We start from the raw sequence: 18,077 nt of genomic DNA on the forward strand, positions 1-18,077 counted from the left end.
ACAGCCCCAGCCCTGTCGTGCGAAGGGGCAGGAAAGAGGGCGCTGGAACCCGGCTGTCACTTCCATCCTGGAGAAGTGTCCCACTGCCATCTCCTGTCGAGGAAAAAAGGTGCCGCTGGCTGCCTGTGCTCATTTGATTGCATAAACATGCTTTGCGGGGCTGAAGCGAACCTGACTGGTTTTCAGTGTGAGAGTAAAATATATTTCTAAGGTAGAACTGATCTCCAGTCCTAAGGTAACGGAAATATATGGGGTGGCCAGTATTTAATAGTTTTTTGAATGTGGTAAAGTTCAAAGTGATGGAGAATTACCGTATGTTGTGATTGGAAAGACCACTATTAGAAGCTGCAATTTTGTGCGAGCCCTAGCAGCTCCTCTCAGAGGAGCCCCGGAGCGTCCCCGCTCCTGACGCACCCCTGGGCCTCCCCTCCCTGTACCGAAGGGTGAGGCCCTCCCTGTTCACCAATCCTCCTGCCTGTGAATCACATCTTCCCTTTTCCCCCTCTGCCTCCAGCCCTTGCGTTTCAAATTTCACTATTAGCTCATTGAACAGTGGCAGCGATCCAGCCTCATTCAGGAAGACTCCGTCCCCTGCAGGACACAGGGACAGCCAGGAGGAAGGGTCCAGGAGACGGAGGAGACTGAGACAGTCGGTATGGTGCATTCCCAGGGGCTACCAGAGCCTGGGCCTCGGGCCCAAGTGCGACCCCACCACCTCCTCTCCCAGCCACAGGCCCCTGGCCCTTAACCGCAGAGACGCTCGGTGGTGTGTGAGCTGTGAGGGAGAGGAGGTGTGGTCCTGTGCAGCCCCGGCTCTGTAAGCTGAGTCCCTGCACCCCTGCCGGGCATGGGTGCTTTTAAAGAGGCCACGCGTGTCTCCGTGCTGGGAGAGCATCCTCCACCGGGACAAAGGGTAGAGAAAAGGGTAACTGACTACTTCTCTTCACACTGAACTACGTCCCAGCCTTTTAAAATTTTGAGACAGGACCTCACTAAGCCTCTAAATTTCCCAGGCTGGGCTTGAGCTTGCAATCCTCCTGCCTCAGCCTCCCAGAGTGCTGGAACTATAGGTGTGTGCTTTGCTATCTTATTCTGCTCCTTCGAGGCTGCCCTGATGGAGAAGCCATCATCCCCTCCGTTTGACAAATGAGCAGACTGAGCCCTAGGGAGTAAGGTGACTTCCTAAGGTCACACAGCTGGGGTGGTGATCCCAGGGTCCAAACGGAGGGAGCCCTGTAGCCTATGTCTGGGTGAGTGGAGGAATAAGGGCTGTGGTGCCCAGCCTGAGGGGTACAGCTTCTCTCCCTCCACTTCCTCCAGCACTACACAGGGTCGAGTGGGACAGGACAGAGGCCTGAAGGGCGGCCGTGGCACCCACACTGGCTCAGGCTAGGCTGGAGGCAAAGGTGGAACCTCCGGTTCTCAGGACCAGCTTCATTTAAATGACCACTTCACCGTGTGGAAACCAGAGCCTATCTGGGTGTGGCATTGCCATTGAAAGCCACGCAACCATTCTTTGTCAGGCTGTGTGGTTTGTGACAGTCCCCACAGTCTCCCCAAGCCCTTGGAGAAGTCCCGAGGTCCAGCCGAGAGGGGCTGAGACCTGGGCTCCTAACTAAGGTCCACTGATTGCTGCTTACCATGTTCTGCCCTCCCTGAGCTTCTGCCGCCTCAGCTGTAAGATGGGATGGCGCCTGGCCTGTCCCCCACCCCCTGGCCTGCCCGCTCTATTGGGCACCCTGGCAAGTAGCGTGCCCAGGTCTGTGGGACTCGAGTGCAAGCGACATCATTTTAAACATCTATCGTTAAGCACCCACGTGCGCTCCTGTACGTGCATAGCCTCGGCCGTCATCAGTTCAACCCTCTGAAAGGGACGCTTTTGGAGAGGGACACTGAGGTTTCAAGACGTGGGGCCACTCGGGCTTTGTCTGCAGAATTCCAGCTTGTCCCATGCACCGACAGCCTTGCGAGCACTGACTGAATAGGAAACCAGCCCTGGTCACTCAACAGGAAAGGCACAGAACTGGACTTGTGATCCAAACTTAGCTGAACTCCAGGACCCTCTCCTTAACCGTTAGGTTTTTGTTTGCTGATTCTCAACACTCCTTCCTTAGCCATGTGCCGCTCGGCCTTAACCGTCTGCCATCCAGCCCTTGACAGACCGTCTTTTAAGACGTTTATACTTGAGTATGGATGTGTATTTTGGAAAGACTGTCCAAGATATGCACATCCTAATAAAAATGCCCATGTTAATGTTACTACCTCATATTAATTTTATCACTACTGATGTCTGTTAGTCATTGAGCACTGATTACGTGCCAGGTAATATTCCAAACACTTTAAAGTTATTAAATCACTCAACCTGCACAACGAATTCTGCAGTAACGTGATAGTTAGGAACACTGTCCAACAAACACTCACTCCCATCCCCGTGCTATGGAGTAAGTGTACTTCCGGCCCTGTTCGCCTGCTCCGGTCAACATAGAACCGATCCCCGTGAACCCGCATGTCGGTGAGAACAGGTCCTGCACCCCCGATGGCCCAAGCAGAAAGCCCCACCACCTCTGAAGGCCCGAAGGAGAAAAGCAATGACTTTGTTGGTGTCACTGAGTCTGGGGCCAAGAGGCATAGCCGAGACAGAGGTACGATGGTAAATCCCCATTTTACATATTAAAAAACCTAGGCACGGAGAGACTGTGAAGCGTACATGTGCTTGCACAGCCCATTAGCCAGGGCAAAACAGGCCAGCTCCAGCCTATAATTGCAGGGGGTGAACAGCTAAGAACAAGTTGCAAAGCTTGTTAATAAAACAAACCCAAAGAAGCCAATTACTGTGCAGTTTGTATCCAAGCTTGCTGTTTTGGGATCTTGAGTGTCCCCCTAGAGGCTTGGTCCCCAGTCCCTGATACTATTAGGCAGCGGTGGCATCTTTAGGAGGTGGGGCCCGGAGGGCTGAGGTGAGCTCACTGGAGGCTGGGCTTTGACGGACTGTTGGGACTCAGGGTTCTCTGGTCTCTGTCTTTTCCTTCCAGGAGGAGACCAGCTTCCTCTGCCACACTCTTCTGCCTTCACCATGTACTGTGCCTCCTTGGGACCAAAGGCGATGGAGTCAGGTAGCCGGGGACTCTGAAACCACCACTGTCTGTCCACACTGGTTCTCAGAGCTCAGTAATCAGACAGACGGTGCTGTCCATTGATGTGGCATATTTTATAAGCAGCGTAGAGCGATTGGGAAAGTGAATTATCCCTGCTCCATGACTAATAATAATATAATAACGTCATAACCATTCCCCCCAAAAGTGTGTGTCGCAGCTGCAGAAAATGTGGCAAGAGCTGAAAAAATTGAGTTAATTTATGCAAAAAGAAAGAAACCAAAGTAAACCTTTCCTCCAAGTCAACTATCTCGGGTGTTTTGTTACAGGAACACCAAGCTGACTCGCACAACAGTCAGAGGAACATCCCACCCTGAAGCGAGGGAAGGAAGGGCTTGCTCGCATTGGAAAAGGGGTCAGTAGGGGCAGGGCAGGGTGTGGCAGGGTGGGGGCAGATGGCACAGAGTTCAGAGCACAGGTGACCAGCACCAGTGGTGACTGGCAGTGGCTGAACAGCAGAGTTAGTGGCCACCTTTTGACAAGCCCTCCCTCCCAGGATGCATCCTCACATGGCCCCTGAGGAGGACAGGAGACAGAGGACAGGAGCACAAGCCCAGGGGGCTTCCACGTGGAGCCAGTGTGGGAGGAAGTGGCCAGGCGCGTTGCTTTCTGACCTTGCCCTCGTGTCTCTTTCAGTGTCCCTGCTGAACCAGTAGTCATCAAGTCCCAAGGAGGAAGGGTCTTTCTCAAGACAAAGTAATACGGAGTAAGTTCCCGAGTCAACAGGAATGCAGACCTCTCCAGCGTCCTGGACCAAGCAGAGCTTGCAGATGCCAGGAGAAACCAGGCATGAGCGCTAGAAAGGGCTTTCCACTTCTTGGGGTCCATATTCTGAGCAGTGGGCAGATGGAAACCCTATCGGACTGATAATGGGCCACAGCCACCAGTGACTCTCTCTCCTGAAGCTCTCCATGGACTCCGCCTCTGGTTGTGTTCCCTAAGACAAACCCCCGAACCATTCTAGGCATCAAGGTGTTCCGCTCAGCATTACTTATAGTTGTGAGAAAGGGAACATCCTCAATGCCAGCAACAGAGAAATGAACTGCGTGTTTTCCCAACCACTCATACCCTCGATGTGAGGGCCAGGGATTTGGCTCAGTGGTTCCACCGCCTGCCTTGCAAGTGCAAGGACCCAAGTTTGATCCCCGGTGCCAAAAAAAAAAAAAAAAAAAAAATCATACCCTCGATTTGAGGCCCATTGAGTTGCTCTCTGCCCTTGGAAGATTCTTGGCCATTCTAAACCTCTATGATTTTGTACATACAATAGAGTCCCCTTTTCCAAGAGCGCTTTCTGGGGTTCTAGCTGCCCGTAGTCAACCGCAGTCAGCACAGCAAAATAAAGGATTTTGAGGGAGAGAAAAGGGAAGAAAGGGAGGGAATATTCGCGTAACTTTTATGACAGCATTCTGTTTTCTTTTTAGTACTATCTTTGTTAATAGCTCACTGGCCTGGTTTATCAATTGAACATCATCGGTGTATGCATGAGGGGAAAAGTGCATATCTAGACTTCTGTATTATTCACGGTTCAAGGATCGGCTGGGGTCTTGCCATGTACCTCGATGCAGGGGGCTGCTCTGCTGTTTCCTCCACATAAAATTCTGCCGCCCTCTGCTAAGCTCCTGTCACCATTGAACGCCCATCTCCAAATTACCCAGAAAGATAAACAAGTCTTTTTATATCCAACTCCTAGCCCAGGCCCGGCACATAGAAGAACAAGGACCAGCACCACCCAAAAAAGAGGAGGGGAAGAAACAGGGGAGGGCGGGAGGAAGCGCACCTTTAACAATTCACGGAGTGAAGGACAGGACCAGAAGTGAGACCGGTGTGTCAACCTGTGGGCTGTGTGCCTAGCGCCACTTACTGCTTTTGGCCTTTTCACCTAACATCGAAAACCAAAACGACAAACAAGTCCTAACATACGCACCGCGTATTTTGGCGCAACCCTGCACCAAACATTGGGCCCATGCAAAGCCAGTCAGAGCAGCCTCTCTGCCTCAGCTCCTTTGCCTCTCTGGCCTGTGAAGCCAAGCTGTGGGTGGCCCGGGCTCCAGAGAGGATGGCTGTCAGGGTCACAAAAGATTCAAGATCAGCCAGGCCACTTCATGAGGCTTCTCAAACACGATACAGATCTTCACCGTCTGTAGCAATCGTTCTTAAAATTCACCTTTCTAGTCCCATCCACCTCCCTCATAACTCCTACAGTTTCTGCAACACCCTGAAGAATTCCTCCTGGGCCCCAAGCAGAGGGCTTCTTGTCCATTTCTCTCTCTCTCTCTCTCTCTCTCTCTCTCTCTCTCTCTCTCTCCCTTCCTGCTTTCTTGATTCTGTTTCCCAAAACATGATTCCAGGATTAAAAAAAAAACCCAGCTAGTGGACAGAAAGAAAGCAAAGACCAGGAACACAGAGCCATAAATAGATGTGTCCTTTCCAGTGGGTTGCTAGAATCTGTGGTACTTCACAGCCTTTCATTTTAGTCCACTGAATGTCCTGACCTTTTCCAAATGGAGATTCAGGGTGGTTCTACCATAAAGTGAACCAAGCGACTGTTTATCCCCCAGACCTGGCTCGTTCACAATTAACACTCTCCAGGTTGACGTCAAAATGGCACGAGGGTCCACCGACCCCACGTACACACCAGTGTGGTTTGTTTGCAGGCTGCCCTACAAATGCTTGGGTACCGCCAACTGTTTGTCAAAGCAGACTTGTGCTTAGGGACTCTTTATCTACAGAATCCATTCAACGTGGCATTGTTGGGAACTAACTTAGAACCAATGCAAGCCAGCAGGGCCTGTGTAGCGTGTTATGCCTGGACGGTATGAGTCGGATGCCGGCCGTTGCCACAGGCTGTGCCCTGGAGAATCTGCCTGGTGGGTGCACTTCTGAATCTGGACTGCATGACCGTAGGTCATCTCAGCCTGTCAGAGGTCACCATCAGTACTTCCCGCTCCGTCGCACAAGCTCACCGCTGTCTGTCCACACTGGTTCTCAGAGCTCGGTAATCCGACGGCCGGTGCTGTCCGTTGATGCGGCATATCTCATAAGCAGCGTAGAGCGATTGGGAAAGTGAATTATCCCTGCTCCGTGACCAGTAATAACATAATAATGTTATAACCATTTCCCCCAAAAGTATGTGTAGGAGCTGCAGAGAATGTGGCAAGGGCTGAAAAACTTGAATTAACTTAGGCAAAAAGAAAAATCAAAAGCAGGTGGCTCTGCAGAAAGGCAAGAGCAGTTAATTTGACATCAGAATTAAATGACTTCTCTGTTATAGATGAATTTAGCTCTGCAAGATGTAGGAAAATGTACTTAAATGGTCAATGGGCCTATAAATCCAGTAAGTCGTTATAATCTTCCTCCGGTGTCTTAGTTCACTTTGAACCTAAAGCACCTCCCGGGGTTCGGCAGTAAGACCCAGTCCGGGCCACACCGCTCACTCAGCTCTCGTACTCCTCTGCCATGTTCTGTTCCATCAACCTTCTTTCCACTGCATTCTCAGGACCTTTGCACCTGCTGGCCCCTCCTCCTGGACATTTGTCCTGACCCCCACATAGCCTCTTCATCCTGGGGAGATCTCTGCCCCTCAAAGGGACTGCCTCCCAGCACCCTCACCCTGGGTCTCCCCCAATCCTGTGTTTTAATCTATTTCCTGGTGCTGTAACAGAACACCCGAGAGAGGTGATTTCTAAAGAAAAGAGCTGTGGGGAGGCAGACAGTTCTGGAGGCTGGAAGTCCGCAATCAGGTGGCGGGACCTGGCAGGAGCCCCCACTGACTCACGGCACAGTGGAAGCTGGGAAGACAAGGGGCTGCATTGGAATTAAGGCTCTAACCCATGAACTTCGGGGGAACACACTCAAACCATGGCATCTTCGAGCCTTCTCTCCCTTATCATCCTGCTTTGTGGCTCCCACAGCCCTTCCTGCTAACGAACTCACCCCATCTTATCGAGCCCTCTGCTTAAAGTTTAATTGGAACAAATAGTAAAAAGTCCAAGACGGTAGTTCCTGGTGTTCAAGAGAAGGACCAGGGGCCACTCACTCAGTGTGACCCTGGACAAATTCAGGACCCCAAGGGGCCCTCACTTTTCTCATCTGTAAAACTAGAAAGATGGTACCCATTCTTTGGGGGCTATTCTGAGGATCTGATGAATAAATGAATGAGAACCAATTAAAATAATGTCCGGGATATGATAGGCTCTGTATGCATTCTTTAAGACTTCACGTATAGGCTGCAATGTTATCGTCACACCAGAAAATAACACAATACCATTGTCACACCCTGAAGTTGAACTTTTGTCTGGCTTTACCCCCACTATACCCTGAGACCCTAAAGTCCAGCATCGGGTATGTGTTCCCAAAACAGGTGTCACATAACAATATTCCTTTGCTCCTCAGACCTTCTTCTGGAATGCAAGAACCCTCCAAAGTCTTGGCACCTCTAAAGCTTTCTCCACTCAGATTTGTCTGCCTTGCTGACATTTCCATGTTAGCTATTGTTGGTTTGGATACTATTTCGTGTCTCTCGGTCCTAGGGGCAGAGGGGGACAGGAGGCATTAAAAAGGCAAAGAAAAGTGACACGTGTTGGCTCTACAACTGAATTCTTGACTCATCTTAGGTACCAAAGACAGCAAAGGAGCTAAATCCCCACTAAATAAAACTCCAAGCTCACATAGAAGAAGGAAGAATGTAGGGTGTCCAGATCGTATGAAAAAGAAGAATTGGTGGGAAACTTTTTGCTTGTGAGAGATCAGAACAGACGCAGGCCCTATCATGGGATCTGAGCTGATTTGGATGCAACACTGCCTCGTGGAACAGAGGGGTCAGAGCTGGATCAGAACACCCCTGAGGAGTTGATCTGAGGCTAGGGTGGTCTTTCACTTCCTTTGCAGAATGAGCAGTTGTCTCATTAATGGTCCCAGCATTAATTCCAGCTATCTTCTGAAAGAAAGTTGATAACTCATATGACACCATAGACATAAATAAATCCCTGACTGACTGAAAAGTTAACAGGTTAAAAAAAAAGAAAATTAAAGCAACAAATACCTTGAAAGAAATGTAGGAGAGGACAAGAGCAGTCTCGGGCATTTAAAAATGTCATATTTAAAAGGAGACATGTTTTACCACACAAAAATTACTTTTATGGCAGCAGATGTCATTCTCAGTATCAATATAAAGACAGGCAGTTTGAGTATAAGACTGCTTGCAACACAGAAGTCAAACAAAATGTTAATGTCTGTATATTACAGCAAAGAGCTGTTCCGAACTAAAGGATGAGGAGGATTCTAGTCAGGCAAAGACAAGAAAGGCGAGACTCAGCACAAGTCCAAACGGCCAACAAACACAGGAAAAGATGCCCGAACTTACGAGTTGAACTGGAAATGGAAATTACAGTAACCATGAGATTTCATCTCAGCTCCATCAGACAGGCAAAATTAAAAATAAAGCTAGGACCGATGGCTGGAGTGGATGCAGGGAAATCGCCGGCTCATGAGCTGGAGACACTCAAAGAGTTACAGTATTTTTGGAAAACATTCTGGCAAGATACTCAAATAAAAAAAAAATACACATACCCTTCATTTGGTCAATCCTGCTCCTGGGATTCTATTCCATCCAAGTAAAAGCTCTGGTCGGAAGGCTGTGTGTATAAGGATGTTTATTGCAGCACTGTTTATAGCAGAGGGTAAGAAACAGGAAATAAAGTGAATGCCTGTCAATAGAAGACAGGATGAAGAAATTATAGTTCTTCTTCACTCTGAAACATGATGCCACATTAAAAGACTGAATTAGAGCAATTGCACCTGACTTGGAGGGATTCCCGCAAGTGTCACTGTGAACGAGTACAGCAAGACGCAGAAAGGGTGGCTCATAAAGTCCCATTTGCAGAACAGTGGCCCGGCCCTCCGTGTGAACGTGTGCACACGATGCCTGGGGTGTCTGACTGGCCGTCCGCATTACTCTGGTTTCTCCAAACAGGTGAAAATCGCACAGGTGGTTCGCACAGGTGTGGAGGGATCTGGAGGGATGTACAGTTCAGGGAGAAGAGGACAAGGAAAAGCAAGAGAAGGCAGCCCGAGCAGGGACCGCTGGCCGGGACTTCAGTCTCTGTGTCTTCTTGCAGATGATCTGCTCGTGGGTGGACACCAGGGACAAAGAGAAAACAACAGATAGAATGGAAAGGGTCACCTTGTAGGGGAAGGAAGGGGTGCGGCTACACTTCAGTGCGGAGGGCTTTGGGGACAGCAGGGAGATGAGAGGCGAGGTTCAAAGCAGGGAGCTGGCCGCAGTTCCCCACTTTCCCGGAGTCCTGTGTGCACACGGCCCACGGCACTGTTCTGCAGCATGAAGGTCTCCAGGACAGCCTCAGGGCTGAGTCTTGACTCTATCACATACTTGGTTGTGTGGCCTTGGGCAAATTACTCAACCCCTCTGTGCTCTGAGTTTTCCATCTGCAAGACAAGCATCATGGCAGAACCTCCCTTGAGGGCTTGCTGTGACGATGAAGTGAATTCACACAAAGTGAGGCATTCCAGGCACAGTCCATGCTCGGCGGATGTCTTGGTATCTGGCTGGTCAACAGGACTCTCCCGTCAATAAACAGAACGTGCAGCTAGGATCAGTTTTTCCACTCTTCTCCACTGTTCACCTTCCCTACAGTACTGAGGGCCTGTTCCGTGGCAACTCAACGCAAGATGCAAATGACAGTGAGGGAAACTACCGCGGGTCCAAGCCTGGCCTGGGCTGGCCTGGGGCAGGGGTCTGCCCTTGCAGGCCTGTGAAAGCCCCCGGGTTCCTCCGAATTCTCAGCAGGCCTTTGAGGGGCCACCATGCTGGTGCACAGGGAGCTCCTGGGCTAGGGTAGCAGATGCCGCACAAGCACAAGGGCTCCAGCTTGACCCCCTTGGGCTCGGTCCCTGTGTGAGCTGCAGAAGAGGAAGCTGTTTCAGGGGAAGTGGAACTTGACCTCTGTGACAGGACCCTTGTCCACTCTCCCCATGGCCCCTTACAGACCTGGCCCTCTGACGGTCCAGTCCTGGTCACCTTGCACAGGTGCTTAGAACCCTGAGTGAATTTGACCTTGGGGGTGCATTGGGTGGAACCCAGGACAAAGCACTCAGAATGCAAACCTCCCCAAATGCCACCCTTGCACCCACAAGACAGAGACTCAGAGAGATGGAGGAACCAGGCTCAACAGCTCAGAGCTTGGGAGGAAGGGCTGAGGCCTTGGTCCACACTTCCTGCCCACAGGAAGCTTTCCTGCTGCTCCTCTATACTCTGGTCTTTGGTCCCTGTCTCATGATGCCAGTGCCTCCTTCACTAGGGAAAGACTGCCAGGAGGTGCCAGTTGATGGGACTGATCCCCCTGAGCCTGCAGGGCAGGACTCAGGCTAGGGGTCTGCTGCTCCCCTGGGAAGGAGGCACTTCCTCCAGGGAGCCTTCCCTGCTGTGTTCTCCACCACAGCCCTCAGTCGCTCTGTATTCAGTCACTGGTTCCTGCCAGCCACAGACTTGGGTTTGTTGGATGGTTGGTTGGTTGGTTGGTTGGTTTTGCTTTGGCATTTTCTTTTGTTTTTTTAGATAGGGTCTCACTATGTAGTTCAGGCTGGCCTTGAATTCACTGTGTGGCCGAACCTAGCCTTGTATTACAGTGATCCTCCTGCCTCCGCCTCCCAAGTCTGGGATTACAGGTGTGCACCACCACGTCCAGCGACACACTTGGTTTTATTCACCTTTCCATCCATCACCCAGAGCCTGGCACACAGAAGGCCTGGGCTTGATTCAAGGGCCACCTGCCTTTCCAGCCACACTCTGCTGGCTCCCTCCTGGCACCTGGGGAAACAGAGCTGCCTGTAGCTGCCTCCAATGCACCAGGCACCCACTGTGTCTGCAGTGAAGGCCCCCACTGTGGGCAACCACATGCCGTCTGCCTCCTGGGTGTGTCTCTTCCCCGATTCGGAGAGGATACCAGGTTCGTGGTGTTCAGCAAACTTCTCCGGAGCAAATGTCTTACACCCCATCTCTTAGGACCTGCTACCCCTCTGCCTAGAAACCCCTCTCTGGCCTTTCCTGCCACGCTGGCATTAGCTCTTCTTTGTCAACACAACTCTGCTGCCCCCACCCCCTCTAGCCCTGCCTGAACATCAGGTGGCTTCATCCACCCTCTGCAGTGGGGGTTGCCTCCCTCCCCCTGCACCTTCACCCCATTTCCCACATTATTCTGAGCTCCGCCTGCTGGTCTCCCTCTGCTGGGCCTGTGGCTTCAGAGCAGGGACCACATCTTTTCTACTTTCGTGCTGTATTCAAGGCACACGATGCCCAACAGGAGCACCACGTGTAGCTAATATTTATCTAGGGCTTAGCATGGAGTAGGCCCAGGAAGGAGGCTTTCCATGTTCTTTTATTTAATTATCGGAACAGTGCCTCGAGGCAGGCAGTGCTGCCCCTATTTTTCAGACAGGGTGGGATGTTGTCACTCTCCTGAGGCCACACTGCCAGGACACTGCAGGACTGGGACCTGATGACGGGGTTGTCACCTACTCCTGCCCTCGGCAGTCACCCCCTCTTGAGCTGCTGAAACCAAGTTGGCCCCTCTGCAGGATCCGTGTGGCCCAGGACCCGCTGAAGCCCTCCCCTTAGCAAATACAAATGCTGCTAAGGAAAAAAGTCAGCAAGCAGAGCATGGGGTGATGGGACCGAGGGACGTCATTTGGGCCTCTCTGAGCCTGAACGCTAGGCCACTTGGGACCCAAACCAGCCAGCCAGGTACCTTGTGTGCTTCTCCCTCTTTACTCACATTAGATTTCTTCTCCCCTAGAAGTTGCTGGGCGCTGTCTTTTCTTCCTCCGCTCTCTGCCCTTCAATGCTCTTTTTCTTAAATGATTAGGATGTGCTCTGTGTATGCACCAAATTCCCCAAGATGAGTGCATTTATAATGTAGCCCAAACATATACTCATAAATAAATGAAAGAAAACATTTAAAAATAAAGAGCATTTAAATATATTTAAAAATCATTCTTCTTGCTATTCCTCTGTACTTTTAGGTGCCCTTTTCTTTTCTTTCTCCCCCCGCCCCATGCTGTGACTTTATTTTCTATCCTAATCTTCCTGGCCATAGCCCAGTTCTGGGGGAAATCCCACAGCAGCCCAGAGAGGGGCAGGTTGGTGACCCCGAAGTGGCCGTCCTGGGCTGAAAGCAACTTCGCTGCGGGGATTCAGGTCATGGGTCCCAACAGGCTCGGAACTAACCACTCCCCCAAATACACACACCTCACGTTTCAAGCTGGACCAGCCCTCTCCCCAGTATCGCTGTCCCCCTGCCTCCTCCCAGCCCATCGGGCAGCAAACGCCCCGGCTCGGGTGCAAGGAGTGAACTTGCCGCCTCCTGGTCAGTGTACCCTTTCTGCTACGGGGTGTCCAGCAGGGCACCCTGTGAAGAGTCCTTCCCCCACAGTGCCCGCCCCGGACACCATGGGCTGGGCCTTCTCCACCGGCTCCTCCTGATCTCCAGACGCTTCTGCCTGGCTCCCCCTGCTTGATCCCAGCGGCCATCACCGGATTCGTGCACTTAGCAAGCACTCACGGGGCGCCCGCTGTCCGAGGCCCTCACTAGGCCTGGCTCCTGCAGTGCTCAGAGCTGGGGTCTGACGTGGTGTGTGTGGGGGTGGGTGAGAGACGCCAGGCATTAAACAATCAAGAGGCTATCAAGCAACACGCACCGTGAAGAAAACAGAAGCGGCCGCAGGGCATCACCGTCTCAGAAAAGCAGTGCCTTTCTGAAGGGGCGGCTTAAGCCACTCTGAACCAGGAGTTCGGAGGAAAGCACTCGGACAAAGGACACAGTAAGCGCAAAGGGACAAACGAAGCACCACGTCCGCATTTACAGGCGAGGCAGCTGAGCCCAGAGAGGTTAAATCACTACCTAAGGTCACACAGCCAGCAAGCAGCCAAGCTTGCTCTCCAACCCACATGTACCTCACTCCGCAGCTCGCTCTCTTCCCACTGCACTGCATTGCTCCTGCCTGGGCACTGGCCACAGGGCGGAGAGGACTACAAGGCCCCTCTCAGAGGCGCTGCAGGCGGTCTGGATTCAGCCCGGCCTCTGAAGCAGCCCCAAGTTCCCCCAGCCTCCCGGAGGTTCTCATCCTGTTTCATGCCTTGGCAAACCCATGCACTGCAGCTCCGCTAGAAATACCCTCCTTCTCCTGGCCACTTGTCACCTTTTCCCCTGGCCTTTGAAGGTCAGTTTGTCACCCCTGCTAGCCTTCTGAGACGCCCCAAGATGACTTCCACAGCCCATGCCTTTGTTGTGATCATTCATTCATTCATCAAACACATATTGCAGGCCTACCGTGTGCCGGTCAAACTTTGACATCAAACAGCAATTCCACACATGGGGAACAGTGCCCCGGGAGGAAAAGCCTAGGGTCTGTGGGAACACACAGCAAGAAATGCCACACACAGCTCCTTCCCAGGCTGATCAGTGCCCCGGACTAGCTATCTACTTGCAACCTCCCTGATTTGGACATTTTAATCTCATCTGGATGTGTAGCACCTCAGTACTGTGCCTGGCACAGAGAAAACATACATTTGGGTCTTTGCATCAATAAAAAGAATTCATTTTTAGTGAGCATCTACTATGTGCCAGGCCTTGTTCAAGTCCAAATTCCTTCCATGAGGCTGACATTCTAATAGAACCAGACTACAATTGAATGATATATACACATTAACTAATGAACTAGCCAGCATGCTGAGAAGAGAGGCCCGAGCAAAGAATCAAGAGGCAGTGGAATGTGACCCACCTAGGCAGATGAGCAGAGCCCAGATCTTGGCTTCCCGCAGTCCCCATCACCACAGTGGACCCTGCTCCTTCTCCCAGTCGCCCATCTCGGTGGAGACACCAGGAGGCATCGGTTTCTCCCAGATACCCCCACTCACCTGCACCTCTTTCCATCCCACTGCCCCTTCCTTGGCCTGGGCCACTACTCTCACCGGCTTAGGGACCAGCCACAGCTGCCTGCCTGTGGCCTCACCTCCGGGTCTGAGTCTCACCTTCTGTATCCCACCAGCCTTTTCTGGGCTGCCGCTGAGGCTCTAACTTCCCCTCCACAGCTGGACGCTAACCTAAAACATTTCCTATCGGTCTACGGTCATCCACACCGAATCATGGCTTTTTTCCCCCTGAAAACAGCCAATCATCTTTCCTCCTGCTTCTGACCTTTGGCAGCCTCCTCTTCACTCCCACACCTCTGTTTAAATGTCCTGTCATCGGGAAAGATGCCTCTCTCTCCCTGCTCCCCGAGGTTGGCTGGGTCTCCTGCTCTGGGGCCACAGCACCCTTCGCCTCATCCTCTTCTCCTCTGGGTGGCTCTTCCTAAGCTCTGTCTTTTCCTCCTGCTTGTCTACTGATCCCCGGGGGCAGGGACCGTGCCCCCCTCTCCCACTATAGCCAGGAATTAGCACATACCTGACACATAGTAGATGGTCCGTTCTTTGAATGAATAAATGAACAGCTCAGCTTTGGACTCCTTGCTTGTAGTACTTGAAGCAGCGCCCAGTGTTCAGTGTTTGCGGTTCTGCTTACTTGACGGAGGACCTTGGGACTTGGTGTTTGACCTCTCTGAGACTTTGTTTACTCACTCACAGCAAAAGTTATTAACGTGTATTTCGAAGGTGACTGGAGAGTTAGGAGTGGGTGTCTGTAGGAGACTGTGCCTGGCTCCTAGGAGTTACTCAATAAAGCTTGCAAATCCGGGTGAGAAGGCAAAGGCGTCTGCGTAAACCATTACGCCGAAAGCTCACTTCTCGGGTCAAGGCACAAAGGGTAAGACATAGTTTTTCAAGACAGGCTCTGGATTGGACTCCCAGCTCTGCCACTCACTAACTGGGCAACCTTATGCCAGATACTCAAACCCTTACGTGAGGCAGTTTCCTCGTCTTTAAGATGGCAGTAGTGAGGGTACCCTTGTCCTCGGGCCATTGTGAGATTCAACTTGGGTCAGTGCCCCATGCCTTAGTCAGTGCCACTCTGCAGATGCCCAGTAAATGTTAGCTGGTGTCACTGTCATTGAAAGGAAGCACTGACAGCCATGCCTTTGCTCTTATCCACGGTCCTCCCTGATAGATTAAGAGACGAGTTTCTGGAGAGGTTCAAGGTCAAACAATGAGGAAACGGCAGCTTTGTGCTTCAAGGCCAGGTCTGCTGTGCCCAAATCCCATGTTATTTCCACTCCATCAAAGAAGCAGCTCAAAATAGGCCTTTGGCATTTCGGCTAATTTCCTCTAAGCCCTTTGCAAGTAACAAGCCGCAGGCACACAAAGCCGCTCCCCTAAGAGCATCCATACTGCAGCCACAACGCACCGGGCCTGGTGGGTCCCAAGCATCCATTGGGCCCTGAGCCAAGCCAGTTCTTCCCAGGTAGCCCTGCCTGGGCCCCAGCAGCAGAAGGGACCTAAGGAGCCAGGCTGGCCGGGAAGGGGGAAGGGAGTGGTACACGGGTTCCACAGAAGAAGGGGCTGGAGACCACTCTGGATGTAAAAGGGGGAAGCCCGCCCTTGCTGAGTGCCCCCTATGTGCCAGGCCCTTCACTTGTCTCGCACCCTTCAATCCTCTCCGTCATCACTCAACCTTTATCAGGCTTCTGTGGAGCCAGCCCCATATCAGGTTTCAAAGACATAACGGTGAGCAAGCTGTTGGCCTCAGAGAGCTTCCAAAGCGATGAGGGAAGAGAACGCGTGCACACCCAGTTCAGTGACTGTAGTGATGGAGGTCTGGATATGGGGCCAGAGAGTCCAAAGAGGGACATAGTGGGGAAGTCTCCGAAAGGATTGGGCAGGCACGAAAGGGCCCATTTTACATCTGGTGAAACTGAGGCTCGGAGTGGCCAAGTGGGTTGGAGTCCTGCAGTTTCCAAGTAGCAGAGTGAAGCTGAACCCCCAGGCCTGTTCCGTATCCAGAAATCTCCTCTTTCTCCACACTGGTTGAAGGGAGCTGTCACCTTCCTCCCCCAGGCCTTGTCCTTTTCTCAATGGTGATCTGGCTAGAGATTAATCAAATGGCGCTAAAGCTGCAGCAGCTGTCTGTGGCTCAGAGGTTTGCAGGTTCTATGGACAGCAGACTTCTGAGCTTCTGCTACTGGTTATTTTGGAGCAATAGGTTCAGAGGTTGGTCTGAAAGGGGTAGGGGTGAGAAAAGCCTCTATCTCCAGTCTGGAGTGAATTCCTGGACAGGTCAAAGGCAACCAAGGTGACAGGCATCAGTGAGGTCAAGCTCTCTGGTGCTCATAGTGACACCCAGCAGCTCTCCACCCCCTAAAAGCTGAGATGCTGGCCCCTCATAGCTGCCTCAAGGACAGCAGCGGAGGAAATCACCCCTACCCCCAACCCCACCACTGAACTGCCACCTTCCCTGCAGAGTCAGCTCGGTACACCAGCCACTCCCCATCCCAACTCCATCCTCAGAGACGAGAAAGCAAAGCAGAGAAATTGTCAATCCTCAAACCCAGCCCTCGCCATACCTTAAGGCACCTTAGCAGACGCTGCAGAGATACTGGGTCTACTCCCCAGCCACCAGCACCCTCTCTCTGGACCAGAAACCTAGCAATCTCCCTTTGAAGGAGTCCTTCCTTCTGACAAAGGAGCAGAGTGGGAGAAAGCAAACTTCCGTGCAGGGTGGAGAAACAGGTAGTTTTTCTATGACTTAAAGGATACACTGGCTCGACCTGCAGGGCCACTCTTTGATGAGCTGAGAGGGAGGAAGTTAGGCTAGGGGCTTGGCACCAAAGAAACTTTTAAATTAATTTATCCACATATTTTTTGATAATCATTAGATCACCAAGACATTCTCAATCAAATTATCTCAAGAAAGAATGGAATAATTGAGTTAGGAGACTGAAACAGCTTCCACCACCCTCAGCGGGCCCATCAGACTCACACTGTTTTCCAGGCTCCGCATTTCAGATTTGCACCTTCATTACGCTTCATCTACTCTGCTTAACTATGAAACTGATCAGAGAAAGAAGGTAATTAGTAGCAGCAGTAATCAATATGCTTCTCCCCCCCCCCGAGTCTCAATAAGGAAAGGTGCACACAGAGAAACAAGTAGTGACACCATAATTATCCCAGGGTAATGGTGTGCGGAGCCAGAGGGGCTGGTGAGCTTTGGTGTTCATAGCAGGGAATTTTTTTTCCACCTCCTCCAATCCCATTTATGAATGACAGAGGAAACTTGGAAGGATTCACATTTCACCCACTTCCCCTGCAAACGTGTTTATTATCCTTGAGATGAAAAGAATCATGGCCCAAGCCCCAGTTACTCGTCACCTTTTCTCACCCCTTTCCCATGAATAACCTTTCCAAAATGTCTGCTTGTAGAAGCAGAATTTGGAATTTCACGGAAAACTACAGAGAGACAGACAGTGCCGTGCACACTCCCTGTGAGTCAGGGAGAGACAAAGAGACAGAGAGAGGTGCCACCAAAAAGGAGATGCGTCTATCGAGCCAGTAAGATAAAACAAATCCCGGAAAAGCAAAGTGGAACACACACACACACACACACACACACACACACACACACACACACGCGCGCGCGCGCGGGCGCGGTTTGTAATTACCCATCCAGGTTCTATCTCCGCCACTTCCTGGCAGAGAAACGGCTGGTTGAAGTTTTGTGGCCGTCTGATTGTGATGGGAGGGTTGTATTTGAAGCTCTGGGCACGTAGAGATGAAATGAGAAGGAGGCTGAGCTGGAAGAAACACCAAGGGGGGAGGAAAGGGGAGAGAGAGAGAGGGAGAGAAAGAGAGAGAGATATCTAGCTACGCCTTCCTCTAAGCTCCCAGAGCGCCGGGGAGAGCGCTCATTTTAGGACTGGGGAGAGGAGTAAGAGGAAGCCAGGCGCCGCCGCTCTGCCCAGCCCGGCTGCCCCCGGGGACAC

The 18,077-nt window shown here is 51.7% G+C and overlaps 1 long non-coding RNA gene across 3 annotated transcripts; it reads right to left on the reverse strand.

Moving 5' to 3' along the window:
• Positions 1-8,269: 8,269 nt before the first annotated feature.
• LOC104855039 lies at positions 8,270-18,069 on the reverse strand. 3 transcript variants are annotated; one of them, XR_004518133.1, is made up of 6 exons: positions 17,757-18,069; positions 17,078-17,148; positions 14,612-16,184; positions 13,496-13,573; positions 11,942-12,039; positions 8,270-10,070 (listed from the first exon to the last, which is right to left on the reverse strand). It is a non-coding gene; the product is annotated as an uncharacterized LOC104855039 (long non-coding RNA). The 3 variants fall into 3 exon arrangements; XR_778289.2 differs by lacking the exon at positions 13,496-13,573 and having other exon boundaries at positions 8,271-10,070; XR_778290.2 differs by lacking the exons at positions 11,942-12,039; positions 13,496-13,573 and having other exon boundaries at positions 8,271-10,070.
• Positions 18,070-18,077: the final 8 nt, after the last annotated feature.

This window comes from Fukomys damarensis, unplaced genomic scaffold (genome assembly GCF_012274545.1).
Source record: "Fukomys damarensis isolate Sample0158 unplaced genomic scaffold, DMR_v1.0_HiC HiC_scaffold_19, whole genome shotgun sequence".
NCBI classification, from domain to species: domain Eukaryota; kingdom Metazoa; phylum Chordata; class Mammalia; order Rodentia; family Bathyergidae; genus Fukomys; species Fukomys damarensis.